Source organism: Telopea speciosissima, chromosome 10 (assembly GCF_018873765.1).
Source record: "Telopea speciosissima isolate NSW1024214 ecotype Mountain lineage chromosome 10, Tspe_v1, whole genome shotgun sequence".
Lineage (NCBI taxonomy): Eukaryota > Viridiplantae > Streptophyta > Magnoliopsida > Proteales > Proteaceae > Telopea > Telopea speciosissima.
The window spans coordinates 2,936,036-2,953,960 of record NC_057925.1 but is presented as its reverse complement, the minus strand read 5'-3'; positions in this window follow the sequence as shown (position 1 = coordinate 2,953,960).

The window sequence follows — 17,925 nt, the reverse complement described above, 5'->3', positions numbered from 1 at the left end:
ATTTGAGAATTAGTTCCTAATAGCACTCATTAATGATATCTCGACACATATTGGATCACAATATATTAATAACATTACAAGAGAAATTAATGCGTAGCAGTGGTGGTAAAAATCGTCGCTATTTATCTCAAACCACATTGATTAGATAAAAATCGTTGTTAAATATTTGGCGGGACACCCAAATTATGTTTTTTCGCAGGTTGGGTTGGCGGGAATTTTTGTGGGTCTTTAGTGGCTGTATTAAAAAATACCATTGCTATATAATATAAAACGACCAATAGACAATGAATGGTGGTTAAAATTATATTGCTGCCAAAAGTTACTATATAAGGCAGTTTAAAAAAAACCGCCACCACATCTTCCGCCTTTGTATCGCAGAAGACCTTTTCTTACAGTGTAATACCTTTGGAGTATAGTAGATACTACCTTATAATCACAAACATTGAGGCAACAAGTGAATCATGAAAGATTCAAAAAAATTGGACTTCTCATGAAGTGAAAATCACATTATTTATTATTTTATGAGTACTTAAAAGTCTTTAACTTTTACTCATCACAATCCATTGGCAATTCATTCAGATCAAAGTTGTAGATTTTAGGGCTTTGTTTAAGCTCCTCGTCCAATGTTGGCTTCTTGTTCTCGTCTAATGCTTCCTTTGATTGATCAACCTCAACATCCACTTTTTCTGGTTCTTGGTTATTGCTTGGGCCATCAATGAAATCATTAGCATTATCTGCAACAACAAAACAAAACAAAAAATCAAAACAAAAAATCAAGATTAAAAAATGAATGATTAATTTAATTCACCTTCCCCTCCACCACCTCTTTGATTCTTCATTTGAAAACTTTTAGACCTCAATTCTGATTTTTGAAATGGTTTTATGCTTGCATCTAATCTACTACTTCCTAAAATTGATTTACCCCCACATCCATTACTTACCTTTTGAGCTTTCATTCAAGCCCTCATCAGATTTTGGACTCTTTTCATGCTGAGTATGGATACTTTTCTTGTATTTCTTTGACCACGCTTTCTTGATATGGACTTGGATGTCTCTATCAACTTTCACATCTTTGGATTCCATGATTTCAAAAGTGATTGCAACTGCCTTAGACTCCAATGTAACTTTTATATTTATATGTACTCAATGAAAATCCCATGTCAAAAGTGATATTTGTAGGATAAAAAAACAAGGATCCTAAGAGGAATTCTAGGAATCGAAAACTTAGAGTATCTTTAGTGAATAAAGGACAAGATTATGCTTAGTTTTCCATAAATAGATTGGCATACAATATATATCTCTTTATAAAAAGAAAAAAATTCAAAAAGAACATAAATTATAGATGGTGTGAAAAATAAAGAAAATCAGTTTTTTATTATATGAGATTTTGTTTAATGAGTATTAAAGACAGATATTTTTTTAGATCTACTGTACAAATGTTTGCAAACAAGGAATTAAGTCAGAAACAACATCATATTTTGTTCATAGATCATGTATAGGAATAATTATAATATGTCAACCTAGAAAATAAAGATCAGCACTACTATAGAGGCACACACGTAAACACACACACACACACACACACACACAAAAGTGGCCATAGAAATTGAATTACGTTTTTTGAAAAACTCTTATTTGATGGATTTCTTGATTTGATTGGTCTCGATTCACTCAGAATAATCTGCCCTCATCCAATTCCTATGGGGAACTTACGAGCAGGATGCTATACCTCTAAAAGCTCCATAACAAGCAGATTGAGAGCAACATGAAGAGGAAGACAGTTATTTCTTCTCATGCACATGCCCATATGAGGTTGATCGCTCCGATCAATCAATAATTCCACTTCGTTTCAATGACATATTTGTAAAGAGATAAATGTATAGGAATTATTATAATATGTCAACCTACAGAATAAAGATTAACGCTATTAAAGAAGCAAATAGTTATCTATGTCCAATCCTAGGGTTTAGAAGTATTCTAATTCAAAACATTTTTTTATAAATTTATCACACACACACACACACATGCGGATAGTGATATAATATCATTGTACAAATTGATGAATAATGCATACATAATCTTACTCTCTAACATTTACATTATGTTGAGTACTACATATATAATCTTACTCTCTAGCATTTAGATTATGTTGTAGATAAAAGTAGATTATGTTGCAGATAAAAATATTATTAACACCAAATGAAAAATCTAATAGTTGAAATGTATAATTGTTAATATTAATTTAACAATAATATTTTTCAGATAATTACATAAATATTTGTACTTAAAATAATTACAAAAGTTAGTTGGGACATCAAACTAATGACGACCTTGTTTGTTCATTTCGATTTTGTTATGACAACATATTTTAAACAAGTATTTTAAGTTTAAGTCAACTAAATAACATGTCTTTGGTTAGGTAGTCGAATGACAATTAATTTGGATTGACTCAACAAAGTCTTCATGGTTAGTTGTTATTCCTTTGTCCCAAGATTTTGATAGCCTCGTAAGAATTTATTGATTTATGAGAAAAATAAATTTTTTTACATCAATACTTCTTAAATGCGTAAGGTGGAAAATAAATGCCAACGATATTCCCAATGCTTAAGATAGCATGTTAGAACTACACTGACATATCTCATAACTCATAATTATTACTATATTTGTTGAGAAAGGTAATTATAAAATCCAAAAAGATTTTCAACAAAAGATACCAATATCTCAGTAATTCAAACCATGTTGGTATACATACATGTCCTCATGTTTACATTTTCGTTTACTTATGAAAGTTTCATAATTTTCATTTTATTTTTTAGAAAAGGTTGTGGTTTTTTTGCCCCCATGGTGAAAGAGGAATTCCTTCACTATAGACATTAATGGGGATGGAATGGACGTCATAAATGAAGATTATTTTCGACCTTCAACTAGTGGAAGGGGGAGAATAATAATGGCAGTCAAATCGTGAGTTTTTCGTTCATCAACGGTGTGTGAAAACTTTCTCCTCAAGAAAATGGAGATTTACTTTTGTTTCTTACAACTTTATTTATTCCATAAGAATGCCATTTTTTTTCCTTCATAGGACCATATTTCAAGTTATTTTAACAACTTATTGTGACTAGGTTATATTTCATCTGATTTTTTATCAATGTCAATTTTATGAATTTCTCTCAATTAATTAACAATTGTTTTCTACTATCTTACTTTGAATGATTTTGTTCCAATCAGAGATTCATAAAATTTAACGTTTTCTTTAGGTATATTCTAGTATATGAAAAAGAGTTGCTTTCAATTTTTCAAATCACATTTTTAAATCTACATACTTAATTACAACATGGTTCTTTTATGGCAACGAGTAACAATACAAAGTGATGATCCGAAACTTATTGACTAACTCGTTTTCAAGGAATTATGTTCTATAAGGTTACGGTTGTAATAAAAGAATATCTGTCATTGTATTTCTACAAATCAACTATATTAAGTAATGAATCTGTCAAAGATTGATCATGGACCTAAAGGCTAAAGACTATCAATCAGGATCTAACAATTTGTAAACTACCTCTTGCCACCAAAACCAAAGCTCTCTTAGAATACATTGGCTTGTTATCTATGTATCACTCATCAATTCGCAGCACATTTGTCACGCCCCCATCCCAACAAGGGATAAAATACATTATAAGGGGTGACTAGGACGACGCTTGTCATCCTACTAAGCTGCCAGGATCACTGACACAGTGTCCCAACGCACAGTCATAACTAATATTAAAACAATATAATATCAGAGTGCGAAAAGGGAAATATTACATTCCAAATGATCAGTAGTTTTGCGGAAGCGTATAAAATCAATAGTTACAAGATGATCAAAGCCTAGATGATAAATACTGTAGTTAATCCATTTTTCATTACCACCTAATAATGATTAACAAGGGTATAACAGTAAATGTTTTTACATGGGCCTACGCCCTAAAATAAACAAAAGGGGAACAAGTCCCTAGAATTCTCACGGCCCGTAGGCGCAATCGTCACAAGGACACCCGTTGCCATGTTCCTCTAACACGACTTCGCTCCTCCGTACTGCATCATAATCTAAAAATTGTGTACACGAGGGGTTAGCTCTCCAGAGCCGAGTGAGGGGATGGGGATGCACAAACACACAATTCACATAGTCCAATGATGCATGCATATGTTAAGTAATTTTTCCACCTAACATCACAACTAAGTCAATGGCATATGCTCTTTGTGACAACTCGGGAGACACCGTGGGTCACTTAACTTATCGCCACAATGAAACCTCAATTGTCACCTGGGACCTACGCCGATCGAAGCCTCCAAGACCACTCGGTGGCGGACCCACGATAACCAATACTACCATGATCGCCTCTCCCACCTCCACGAATCCGGTATACGATTACCCAACACCTAAACCCCTGTTGGTAAGGGTCGTAGCATAAGGGTGTAAAATCCTAGCCACGCTACATGCAAGTCCTATCGTCCCGAGAGGTAATCCGGGCGCATCAACTTTTCATCTGGTTTAGTGCCCAGGTTACCGCACGGCACGGCGCATACGATTCAACATGACATTCAACATAATTTCTTCATAAATATATATATTATCCGGGTTTCGCACCGCACCCACCGGCACCGAGACCCATCAAAGTAAAACATCTCCAATTAACATCATAACATTCATATATAAAAGTATGCAATATGCGCAAGCATGCTTAATAATTTATAATGATGACATAATATACAATGCAATAATAATATCAAGCCCAAACAACCAAACCCACTCACTACGTATACCGCCAAGCACCACGATTATCGATTGTCGCCTCGATCAAGCAATAAGCCACAAAAGTGAATATATTAACCTACACAAAGAGTGGAATAAGGTTACACGAGCGAAAGGAACGGATCCCCAAAAGGTCTCCCATAAACACTTAAGTATAAGGTTTCGAGACGAAGTGGTTGCAGGAATGGTTTCATGCCCAAATTCGCAACCACATGTAAATCCTAGGAAACCGGGGTTCGGGACGAGTTTTAGTCAAGGTCGGATGCGAGATGTGGTTTCAGAAAACTGAATCCGAGTGTAAATCCGAGCTTCACAGGGGCTCAGGACAATTTTTGTCAAGGTCGGATGCAGATGTGGTTTCAGAAAACTGAATCCGAGTGTAAAACCACATACCTGCTGAACCGAAAATTGAAGGGTTTCTCACTAGGGATTCATTTTCCAAGGGGTTTAAAGGTAGGGAGGCTTCAAGAAAGCTTCCTCCTAGGTCCATTAGGGTTCTAAGACCTCATTAGGTCCATGTAATCCCATGGATTTAAGAGAAAACAAAGAGAACCTAAATTAGGACATAATATGGTAGAAACCTTAAATTTCTTAAATGGAAAGAGATTACTTAGGCTTAGGGCTTGTAATGGAGTGAAATAACTCCACCATAGTCTAGGTTTAGAGGTTCCATCGATTCCTTGGGTTCCAAGAGAACCCTAGGTTGAATTTCTCCCATTTCCCAAACCTCAAAAATCAAAATAGATGAAGAGATGTGGGTTTGAATGACTTACCTACCCCCAATATAGAAGGCTCCATGTTGAGGCTCCAAGAAGTGCTCTTCCAACCTCCAACCAAGTTTCTCCACCCTTCTTCCTCCTTCTCTCCTTCCTTCTTCCTTCTTTCTTCTTTCTTCTTTCTCCTTTCTCTCCTCTTTCTCTCCTCCACGATTTAGGTTAGATGGGAGAAGAAATGAAATGAATGCTTCTCCCCCCCCCTTTGTCTTATTTAAAGAAAATGGACCTTGGATCCTCTAAGTTAAATGGGTCAAATAGCTAAATGGATAGTTTAAGTTAAATGGGTCAAGAGTTAAATGGGTGGATCCAAGTTAAATGGGTCATTAGGCTAAATGGGTAGTTTAAGTTAAATGGGTCACCCAAGTTAAATGGGTACTCTAAGTTAGATGGGTCAAATAGAGTCAAATGGGCCTCTTAACTAAATGGGCCTGCCCACAGGTTTCAAATAGAAAAGAACCCACTTGGGGATGGGTCCATCCACCATGGGATTATAAGCCCATCACACGCTCCCTTAAATAAGTGGGACCCACAAATGGAATATTCCCAACTCAACTAAAATAGCCCGGGCTGTCCAAATCTTGACCCGCACTTCGAGGGCATCGAGGGAAAGGGTAAATAAATAAACTTAAGGGCTAGAACTTACTATTTCCTTGTCATGGTTTGTCCCCCATGACCCCGAATAGTTTCCTCCACAGGTAAAACCGCACTGTGGTCAATAATTTTGTAGCTGGGTTTGACCACCAGTGAGAACAGCTCACCAGCATACGTGGCAGTGATAACCACACGTCACGGGGAAGAAATAATAATTAATTATGATCCGGGGTGCGGGTGTAACATCCTCCCCACCTTACAAGAAATTTCGTCCCCGAAATTTGAGGCAACTAGGGTCTTAAGTGAGAAGGGCTGTTGGATAACAACATCCCAAGTCACCCACATCTTGAACTAAGTCAAAGGTCGGGTCAAGATGAGGCAGTGCCTACGTGGCACAGCAAGTCAGGTTCCACAATTCTTTTTTCCTTACAGGGTCACATTACCACGGGGGTGTGGTTCACAATAACCCTAGAAAAACAGGGTTCCAACTACTAAGTTAAGTCTCAAGGAACAGAGTTCCCTAAATCTTCCAGATCGGTGATACCATTCTAGCCTTCACTACTCTGGTCATTCTTGGGTTACAGGATTTAACCTGTCCATGTCCCAACATAGGGTTCACATTCTAAAGGCTTTCACATCTGGTTGTCTCATTACCTAACCCAACTTTAGAATGATTTGGAATATTGATGGAATCTCCTATTGTTCACTCCCGATGACGGAGGGAACGCATTTGGTGATCCATTACCCCATTCATATCTGTCGTTGGAGAAGGTTTTGTTACATCCTTCAGTTTTAGCTTTCACAACCTTTAAACCTATAACACAATTATCCCACAGGAAAGAGTCCACATCAGTCCTCTTTCGAGAACCAATAACCATTACTAGCTTTTGTCCAAGTCAACTCTTCAAGCAGTCTCCATAATTTAACCTATCCGGTCATTAAATTCATTCTTCATTACCCTAAGGTTTGGTCAACCAAGGTCAGGGCTCCAGCTAGTTTCACAGTAAGGTCGAGGTAAGTCATACTTGTAGTACCAGAGAATCACTCTAGTCACACAAGTCCAAGGTTCTAAGGTATATCTATATATATTTATCACACCAATATGTAGCCATAGATTCAATAATTACATTCAAATCCCTATGGACATATCTGTCATCTAGGTCAATCCACGAACTAGAAGTTCTCGTGCAGTTCACTAAGTCTCTTTTTTTTTTTTTTTTTTTTTTTGGAAAGTCAAATCACGGTGTAGGACTTTCTCTATGAGTCTAAACAAGATTTGGATGGACCAAGTAAAGTTCAAATAGAGTCGTCACTAGCTTGAGGTGTTATGAATGACTTCCAAATACACGTGACCTTCATGGCTTACTCAAATAAACCAGTATATTACTTTCCTTTCCTACGCACCCCATTGAGGGTCTCTACCCGTATAGGTTTAGGTTTCTCTATCCATAAGGTTCGGGTCTTTAAATTCATAGGATCGAAGGTCTTTATCCTCAAAGGTAACTCTTCTTCCTTTATGTAAGAGAGGAGTCACAGCGGTTACCAATGCCTGCTACTTTTTATTAGCTGGCCCAATCGGGTACAAGTTCTAACCTCTGTCAATTCAAGGTATTGACTAGACTTAGGTGGTTCCCACAAATGGGTCACACAACGGGGTGTCCGATCTAGGGTATAGGCACATAATCATCACATATAAGTGTAGTCAAAGGTCTCCAAAACAAGCTAAAAATCCTAAAAGAAATCGGGTGGACTCACGAGCGACGTCAGCACTCCGGGTGCATTCATGGCCCCTCCGCGAAAATAGGGAGAGTGGACTAACGGGCGGATGTGGAATGCGAATCCGTTCGTTTGTCCAATCTCAAAAGTCTCAATGGCCGAGAGGGTTTAAGTCAAACGGATTTACGGACGGATGCATGAGTGTGGATCCGTTCGTTGATCCGCACAGATTTATAATGATAATTTCAAGTTTTATGCGGAGCGGATTCACGATAAGTGGATTCGCTCGTTCGTTCATTTGCAAAAATTTAACATAACAGAGCCGCGAGTTTTAAAACTCACTTTTGGCTCCAAAGAAAGGAACATAACCGCAGGGAGAAAAAGCTCTACAGGGACTTCCGTTCAAGCTTCCCTCGGGTGGTTTTCTTGTAATCTTAAGCCTCAAGGTTTAACTCTCACTTGTTCAAGATATGGCTTTCTTCCCATTCCTACTTTCTCTTTTCTTAGATTTGGGATGAATCATCTCAAGTTGTGATCATGTCTTGATTTTGCTTGTAATCCCATAGCCATGTACACCAAATCCATACCAAAATTGATTGGCCGAAACTAGGGTTTTTGGGTGTAATCAAGTCCTATTTGATCGATGGCACTAAGTTGTTGGATCCTTGTTTGATTATTGCACCTTTTATAAATTTCAAGTCTTTGCAAGTATTTTAGAGATTGTTGCTAGGTTTATCATATATAGTTGAATTTTACTTGGATTATGTTCAAGTTTTGGTTGTAGTAAAGTCCTCAATTCACAGTATTTTGGGAAAACTCTCCAAGTTCAAATCTAATTCTTTTACATGCCATAAATTCTCATAGAAAATTATCACATTGTCTTATCTTCAAGCATATTCTCTTGTACACATGATTGTTGATAAAATCCTTAAAATCTTTCCTCTTTTCCTCAAATAAATAATTCTTGTCTCTTGTTGAGGTATTTTCATCCAAGAATTTGCTTGGTTGGCATTGGTTGGAATGTAAAGTAGCCAAAAGTACATGTTGTTCACATTGATCTCATTATTCACATCCACACATTAGGAATGTCACATGAATTTTACATGTGCATTGATCTTATTCATTTCTCTTCACTCCAAACATCTTCCTATGGTTATCATGTCTCATTTCCCTTATATGCTCTTGTCACAATACCATTTTCACATCTTGTATACATTTCACTTCTATACTTTTATTTGTCAAGCATAAAGTTTAAGTTACCGGGGTAAGATATGCCACAAGAGGGGCGAGGGAAACATCAAATAGAGGTAATAAAAGCCTAACATAGGTTGGTTCATCAAGACAGGGCAAGAAAATCCTTTCTGGCTTGGGCGGTTTTAGGTGTGGTTTCAGTAAGTTGCAACCACAGGTAAATCCGAGCTTCACAAAACCAATTTTGTTCTCAGAAATTCATGGATTCTCAGTCGGTTTCACAAAATTGAATCCACGGATGAAACCGCATGGCCCAAAAATTAAAATTTTAAAACCCACGACTTAGAGGTTTATTTCCCTCCTTCAAAACACAACTCTAATACATTTGAAGAACCAAAAGCCGTGATCGTTCTTGCTCTCTCTTCCCTCCTCGGTGGATTTTAGTGCTCCAAATTACTCCTCAACAACATCCAATCGCATTCAGGTAAGATCTTTCTCTCTCCCATCGAGTTCTCTCAAGGAGAAACCCCAAAACACAATTTAGGTTTTGGAAACTTGGGGGTTTTGCTTTCTTTTGCTCAAGAGACTGTTCACAATCTAATCTTAACCATTTTCTCACCATAAGCAACCTATACAAGGGCTTGCATACGATCTTGGCATCTAACTCAAGGATTTAGGTTGGATTTTGGAAAAACCAAAACCTACTCGAATTTTCCTCTTCTCTTTTGCCATGTATGAATCGGTCTTACTAGATAGGGCTTAGTTTACATCCTTTGAGTGGTCACAAGCCAACTTTACTTGTTTCTCAAGATTCAAACTTCCAATCACAAAATCTAAAAATTTTCTTTAAAGTTTATGGCATGTTTCAAGATCAAATAAGTCCATATTTTGCTTGAACTCACTGTTTTGCATAAAGCATTACTTTCTAGGCATATTATGACCATGAATCTTCATTATTTATCATGTCATTCACATAATGGTCATGCCTTTTCTTTTTTTCCCTAACTTCTTAGATCCCAATTGGATAAAATCAAAATTTTCTAGCCTAAGAATCCTGCTGAAATTTAATTTGCTTTGGAAGGAAAATCAAGGACTAGGTTTTGAACTTCACAACCTTACATTGATCATCTACTTAGGCCTTAGCATTCAAGGTACAAATTTGCTATCAATCTTGGCTTTTAGCTGCAGGTTAAAACAATCAATGGCTCCAAGAACACAGCGTGCATGCGTTGAACAAGTTGCACCAACTGTCCTAGATCCACTATGGTTTCAAAAGATAGAGGACCCAGAGCTTTACCCAGACTACTTCCGCTTTAAAAAAATATAGTGGAAGGGCGGGATGTAGTATTGGATGATCTCAAAGCTTCCATGGTGGGGCAGAGATTCGAGGCATTGGGGTGGACCAACATTCTCAACCTTCCTGAACCATACTACCTACAACTCATTTACCATTCTATACAAATCTGGACACCGACAACCCAGGTATACAGAATTATCGGGTTGTTTCATGTGTCAAGGGGGTTCCTATAGCCTTCATTGCAGCACAGTTGGCCGGTGTTATCAACGTGTCCATTGGAGAAGCAAGGACCTATTGTTCACTTAGAAAGAATCCCTATACCTTAATCAAGTGGGAGGTATTGACATTCTGACGGCCATCAGGCGACTGAACCTGCGAGTGGTGGATGGCTTCGATGAGGTCACGAAGCAACTCTCCAACCAGACTTGGCGCCTAGAGGGTATCGAGAGAGGGGTAGGTGACATCGACATCTTTCTTGGTCGCGGTGGTGTAAATGACTAGCCCAGCTTTCTCTCAACAAATTGAAGTTATCTCGGATCAATTCTTCTAGTTCTTGTCTTAGGATGACCAACTGGGAACTTTTAGAAATGGTAGACTTGTATATTTAATCTGAGATGAATAGAATCAAATGTTTTGAGTTGGAACAGATGAGATCTTGCATTTCAAGTTGGGAAAGGCACAGTTATGCCGAAGCAGAGAATCTGGAACAATTATAGTGTTTAGATTGGTATCTTTTGATTGAGCAGGATAGAATCATATGTCTTTGTTGGAATAGATGAAATCATGAATGTTGAAATGGGAAGGATATGATCGCCTCCCAAGAAGATTTTGAACGATTGAATATTTGTAATTAATCTTATATGTATCTCTATGTATTTGCTTAATTCTCTCTTATTTAAATCATTGTTGATAATTGTGCTTGGTTATGATTGATTCATTATTGTTTATGAATTATAACATATAGTTACCCATTTATGACCTACTTAAGGCTCAACCAAGCAATTATATAGTTGTAGCTTTACAGCCTATGGTTCAAGTCCTAAGTTCCATGTTACCTATTATCTTCTAAGTTCTTATTTCACTACAATCAGTCTTCTCCTATGTCTGCACACAATCATTTATGTTCTTGAAGATTTTTAGTTTAGAACCTAATTGTGGAGAGTAAATCAAGAGTCCGCGAGACTGTGGTCGGTGCAGAGCATCATTGCTCTGATACCACTCTGTCACGCCCCCATCCCAACAAGGGATAAAATACATTATAAGGGGTGACTAGGACGACGCTTGTCATCCTACTAAGCTGCCAGGATCACTGACACAGTGTCCCAACGCACAGTCATAACTAATATTAAAACAATATAATATCAGAGTGCGAAAAGGGAAATATTACATTCCAAATGATCAGTAGTTTTGCGGAAGCGTATAAAATCAATAGTTACAAGATGATCAAAGCCTAGATGATAAATACTGTAGTTAATCCATTTTTCATTACCACCTAATAATGATTAACAAGGGTATAACAGTAAATGTTTTTACATGGGCCTACGCCCTAAAATAAACAAAAGGGGAACAAGTCCCTAGAATTCTCACGGCCCGTAGGCGCAATCGTCACAAGGACACCCGTTGCCATGTTCCTCTAACACGACTTAGGCTCCTCCGTACCTGCATCATAATCTAAAAATTGTGTACACGAGGGGGTTAGCTCTCCACTGAGCCAGTGAGGGGATGGGGATGCACAAACACACAATTCACATAGTCCAATGATGCATGCATATGTTAAGTAATTTTTCCACCTAACATCACAACTAAGTCAATGGCATATGCTCTTGTGACAACTCGGGAGACACCGTGGGTCACTTAACTTATCGCCACAATGAAACCTCAATTGTCACCTGGGACCTACGCCGATCGAAGCCTCCAAGACCACTCGGTGGCGGACCCCGATAACCAATACTACCATGACTGGCCTCTCCCACCTCCACGAATCCGGTATACTGATTACCCAACACCTAAACCCCTGTTGGTAAGGGTCGTAGCATAAGGGTGTAAAATCCTAGCCACAGCTACATGCAAGTCCTATCGTCCCGAGAGGTAATCCGGGCGCATCAACTTTTCATCTGGTTTAGTGCCCGGTTACGCACGGCCGACAGGCGCATACGATTCAACATGACATTCAACATAATTTCTTCATAAATATATATATTATCCGGGTTTGAAGCACCCACCGCCCGAGACCCATCAAAGTAAAACATCTCCAATTAACATCATAACATTCATATATAAAAGTATGCAATATGCGCAAGCATGCTTAATAATTTATAATGATGACATAATATACAATGCAATAATAATATCAAGCCCAAACAACCAAACCCACTCACTACGTATACGCCAAGCACCACGATTATCAGTTGTCGCCTCGATCAAGCAATAAGCCACAAAAGTGAATATATTAACCTACACAAAGAGTGGAATAAGGTTACACGAGCGAAAGGAACGGATCCCCAAAAGGTCTCCCATAAACACTTAAGTATAAGGTTTCAGAGACGAAGTGGTTGCGGAATGGTTTCATGCCCAAATTCCGCAACCACATGTAAATCCTAGGAAACCGGGGTTCGGGACGGTTTTAGTCAAGGTCGGATGCGAGATGTGGTTTGGGCGAATCCGAGTGTAAATCCGAGCTTCATAGGGGCTCGGGACAATTTTTGTCAAGGTCGGATGCGGATGTGGTTTCGAAAATGAATCAGTGTAAAACCACATACTGCGAACCGAAAATTGAAGGGTTTCTCACTAGGGATTCATTTTCCAAGGGGTTTAAAGGTAGGGAGGCTTCAAGAAAGCTTCCTCCTAGGTCCATTAGGGTTCTAAGACCTCATTAGGTCCATGTAATCCCATGGATTTAAGAGAAAACAAAGAGAACCTAAATTAGGACATAATATGGTAGAAACCTTAAATTTCTTAAATGGAAAGAGATTACTTAGGCTTAGGGCTTGTAATGGAGTGAAATAACTCCACCATAGTCTAGGTTTAGAGGTTCCATCGATTCCTTGGGTTCCAAGAGAACCCTAGGTTGAATTTCTCCCATTTCCCAAACCTCAAAAATCAAAATAGATGAAGAGATGTGGGTTTGAATGACTTACCTACCCCCAATATAGAAGGCTCCATGTTGAGGCTCCAAGAAGTGCTCTTCCAACCTCCAACCAAGTTTCTCCACCCTTCTTCCTCCTTCTCTCCTTCCTTCTTCCTTCTTTCTTCTTTCTCCTTTCTCTCCTCTTTCTCTCCTCCACGATTTAGGTTAGATGGGAGAAGAAATGAAATGAATGCTTCTCCCCCCCCCTTTGTCTTATTTAAAGAAAATGGACCTTGGATCCTCTAAGTTAAAGGGGTCAAATAGCTAAATGGATAGTTTAAGTTAAATGGGTCAAGAGTTAAATGGGTGGATCCAAGTTAAATGGGTCATTAGGCTAAATGGGTAGTTTAAGTTAAATGGGTCACCCAAGTTAAATGGGTACTCTAAGTTAGATGGGTCAAATAGAGTCAAATGGGCCTCTTAACTAAATGGGCCTGCCCACAGGTTTCAAATAGAAAAGAACCCACTTGGGGATGGGTCCATCCACCATGGGATTATAAGCCCATCACACGCTCCCTTAAATAAGTGGGACCCACAAATGGAATATTCCCAACTCAACTAAAATAGCCCGGGCTGTCCAAATCTTGACCCGCACTTCGAGGGCATCGAGGGAAAGGGTAAATAAATAAACTTAAGGGCTAGAACTTACTATTTCCTTGTCATGGTTTGTCCCCCATGACCCCGAATAGTTTCCTCCACAGGTAAAACCGCACTGTGGTCAATAATTTTGTAGCTGGGTTTGACCACCAGTGAGAACAGCTCACCAGCATACGTGGCAGTGATAACCACACGTCACGGGGAAGAAATAATAATTAATTATGATCCGGGGTGCGGGTGTAACAACATTGCTTCTCGCTAAAACATTAAGTGTTGTGTTTATTATAAATAGGCAAAAAGTTTTTGTGTACGGCCATGCATGGTGCATGGTTGCACACAGAACCTTGAATGGGGACAAGAGCCCCTACTGAAATGAAATCCCAATTGTACGAGGAGTCAATGGGATTTGTGGAACTATGCACAAATCCCTTCCCTTTATTATATTTGCTTCATTCTATTTTTTATTTTACTTCTTATGTCACGACCCAAACCCATAAGGACTAAGACCATTTATCTCATCCCTTACTCCAATATCTTACAGATTTTCATAAAAATAGAATCCATAATCCATCATCATAATCCATCATCTGTCTGGTGGTTATATAAAATAAAACTAATAAAGTCTATTACAACCATTTCCAATCAACTAGTGAAATAAAAAAATAAAAAAAAAATTCAAACAAAAATAAAGCAAATCTTCTTCTCATTTCCACCACTGCTCTACCAACATTAGGTAATGGATCTGTAGGAAAATATCACATAGTGAGTTACAAAGCTCAATAAGATAGAACAGAGCATATTCATATCATATACAACAAGTACATATATTATATCATCAAAAAAAAAAAAAAAAAAACAAGTACATACATTACTCTGTAAATCATGCAAAGACATACTCTTGTCCATGAATGCAAAAACACATTTTTTCTATCAATGCAAAAATACTTCTTTTCCATCCATGCAAAAACACATCATTTTCATCAATGCAAACAAATTATAGGTATGACTGACTGCCACAACACGTATATGTAGTGAACCAATACATAGAGAACACATTGACCTCGGCCTTAGTCAGTCATTACCAGTGTTAGGCAGTACGTAGCATACATCTACCCCAGTTGAGAATCCCACTAGCTCAATGGAGCATCTCGCGGGCTAGGCGAGGGTACATACATCCACACATGAGGGCATCCCAGTAGTCAGGTGGGGCATCTGGTAGACTACATGAGATACGTAACGTCAATCCTCACTTTGACACGTTGTACTCAAAGCTGGAAGTTCCAACACATAGCCCCCAATTGATAGGGTTGCAGTCAAGTCCAATACCATGTAATAATAGTTTATTTTTCAATATATCATGACATTCATGTCATAAAAATGCTCATATACACCATGTATGTAATCTCATCAATTAATACTATCATGATACAAACATACTATCGTATGTGAAATTGCACAAGTATACACAGATACAAATATGCTAAGTTCCACTTATTCATATACACAGAGAATATAATCATACTATATTCCACTTACTCAAATACATATAGATCAGATCATGTGAGGTTCCACTTACCTTGACGTAGTCTAAACAAGTAATTTCGTCGACGGTCCAACTGCACAATGTTACTTATGTACACATGTAATGATCCTCAAATAATTCATTCAATATGGAAAATTACGAGTTTCTGTTATTGTATACCCCCGGCCCTATTTCCATATTGTATCACATTGTCAGTTCCCCCCTTAATAGGGTTCACTGATAGCAAAGTGGAAAAAACTAAAATCCCGCCTTGAGAGCTCTTGAGATTCTCAATTTTATAGAGAAATAACTTTACCCATAAGTCATGTTCTCTACCAAAAGTCATCTTCAAATTCCAACATCTCATATTTATTTTATATGTCACAGACCTTGGTGCAAAGATTCTGCGCACCAAAATTAAACAGTGAATTATTATCACCTCATCAACCAAAAAAAAATATATATATATATATTATCACCTCCCGAATTCAAATAACTCCAAACTATTCCAGAATGAATCTACTCTAAAAAATATTCAGACACACCAAATTTCAGGTCGAGATCCCAATCCCCCCTTCGTACAGTGAATTTAGCTCGTCTCCAGGGAGGCGTGCACCTAGGGTGCTGTCAGGGGGCATCCAGCGGTTGAGCTGTGCCGCACACATCTCGGTGCACACCTAGGGATGTGTGCGGCACAGCCCAACGACTGACAGCGCCCTAGGTGTTCCCTGCTCCCTGGAGACGATCCTGATCCTCCCACCGTTACAGTTTCTACCGTGACAGAAACTAGATCTGGGTTTGCATTTAGTATATCAAACGAGATCAAATGATGCAAAATTTACAGGATCATCCTTTCCCATGTTTCCATGTCCACACCAAATTTGATGTCCGGTAATATTTGGTGTTCAAATTCGTTCCCTATAAAAAGTTCCATCAGTTTTTCGATCAGAAGAAAAAATTTATCCATAACAGTACCTAATGATCATAACATGTTTGCTTCTACCTATGAACACTAATACTGAATTCCAATGACTTTATCAGATTTGCAAAAACATAAACTTGGGATCAACATAAACTAACATGATCTGATCTTTTTCTTTTTATGATCAATAGGAACAAAGAAAGAAATCTGAAATAACAACTCCAACCAATGGTTCAATCTGAGAAACACCAACTCCTGATTGCAGAATCAGATTTTCATAAATTTCAACTAGGATTTGTTGAACCTAACTCTTGTATTGTGCTAAGTTCTGTACCATCAACCATTAACTATACAAGACTCCAAGAACCTATCATCATGCATAATTTCTCCAATTTCTATCATGGGTGGAGTTTCCTCTAATATATTCGAGTGCCCTAACGACATCACTCACACCTGTCTATTGGGAGTTCCCATTGGCTCCCGTTTTCCGCTACACAGCACTGGTTAGGGATCCTATCAGTTTTAGCGTGTGAGTGGAGCTGCTAGGGGGCCATCTCTTTGGAGTTTCCACCGCCGATTGCCCCTTTCTACTGAATTACTTCTCTTTCTTTTAAGGGTGTTGCTCTCTGTGTTGCAGTGCAGTCTGTGCCCAGGCACATGGGAGTGGGTGCAATGACCACCCTGCCCCCTCGCACAGGCTGCCCATGTGCTTGCGCACAAACTGCGCTGCGGCACAGAGAACATTCTCCCCATTACTATTTAGGTAGAGGTTTTCCCTGCCACTGTGGACTTCCCCCCCCCCCCTGGCGTGCCAATATGGGCCGTGGAAGAATGGAGACTGGAGAAAGGAATCACCCATATAGAACCCCTGGTATTAGGATAGAAGAGACTTAAAAGAAAAAAAAATTCATGTGAAAGGACGATTAGACCATTGGTAGGGAAAATTTTTCCCAAATGCTAATGCTTCTATTTTTTTTAGTAACTTTATTTTTGTTTAATTTTAAATCATTGATATTTTATTTTTAAAATTTATAATTTTAATAATATTTAATTTTGGAGAGTGTTTCCCACATTATCAGGAAGGCATCTGAACATTACCAACAATTAGTGGTCTGCCTTTAGACTTCAAATTCATCTTAATTTGGTTTTATATTTATTCTAAAATTTAAGACTACAGATTTTTTTTTTTTTTTTTATTGAAAAAGAGTTTGCTGCCTGGCTCTGTTACCCCTACATGGGGAGGAGGGAATGGGATTGCACACACTGGCAACCAAAGGGAGGATGGGGTGATCATTTCACTGCTCCATGTGAGGGCACAGGAGGACACTGCCGGACAGTGTTCTTTTCCCCTAATTTTATATCATATTTATCTTTCATTGTGGTGTGCAAGCCTTGAC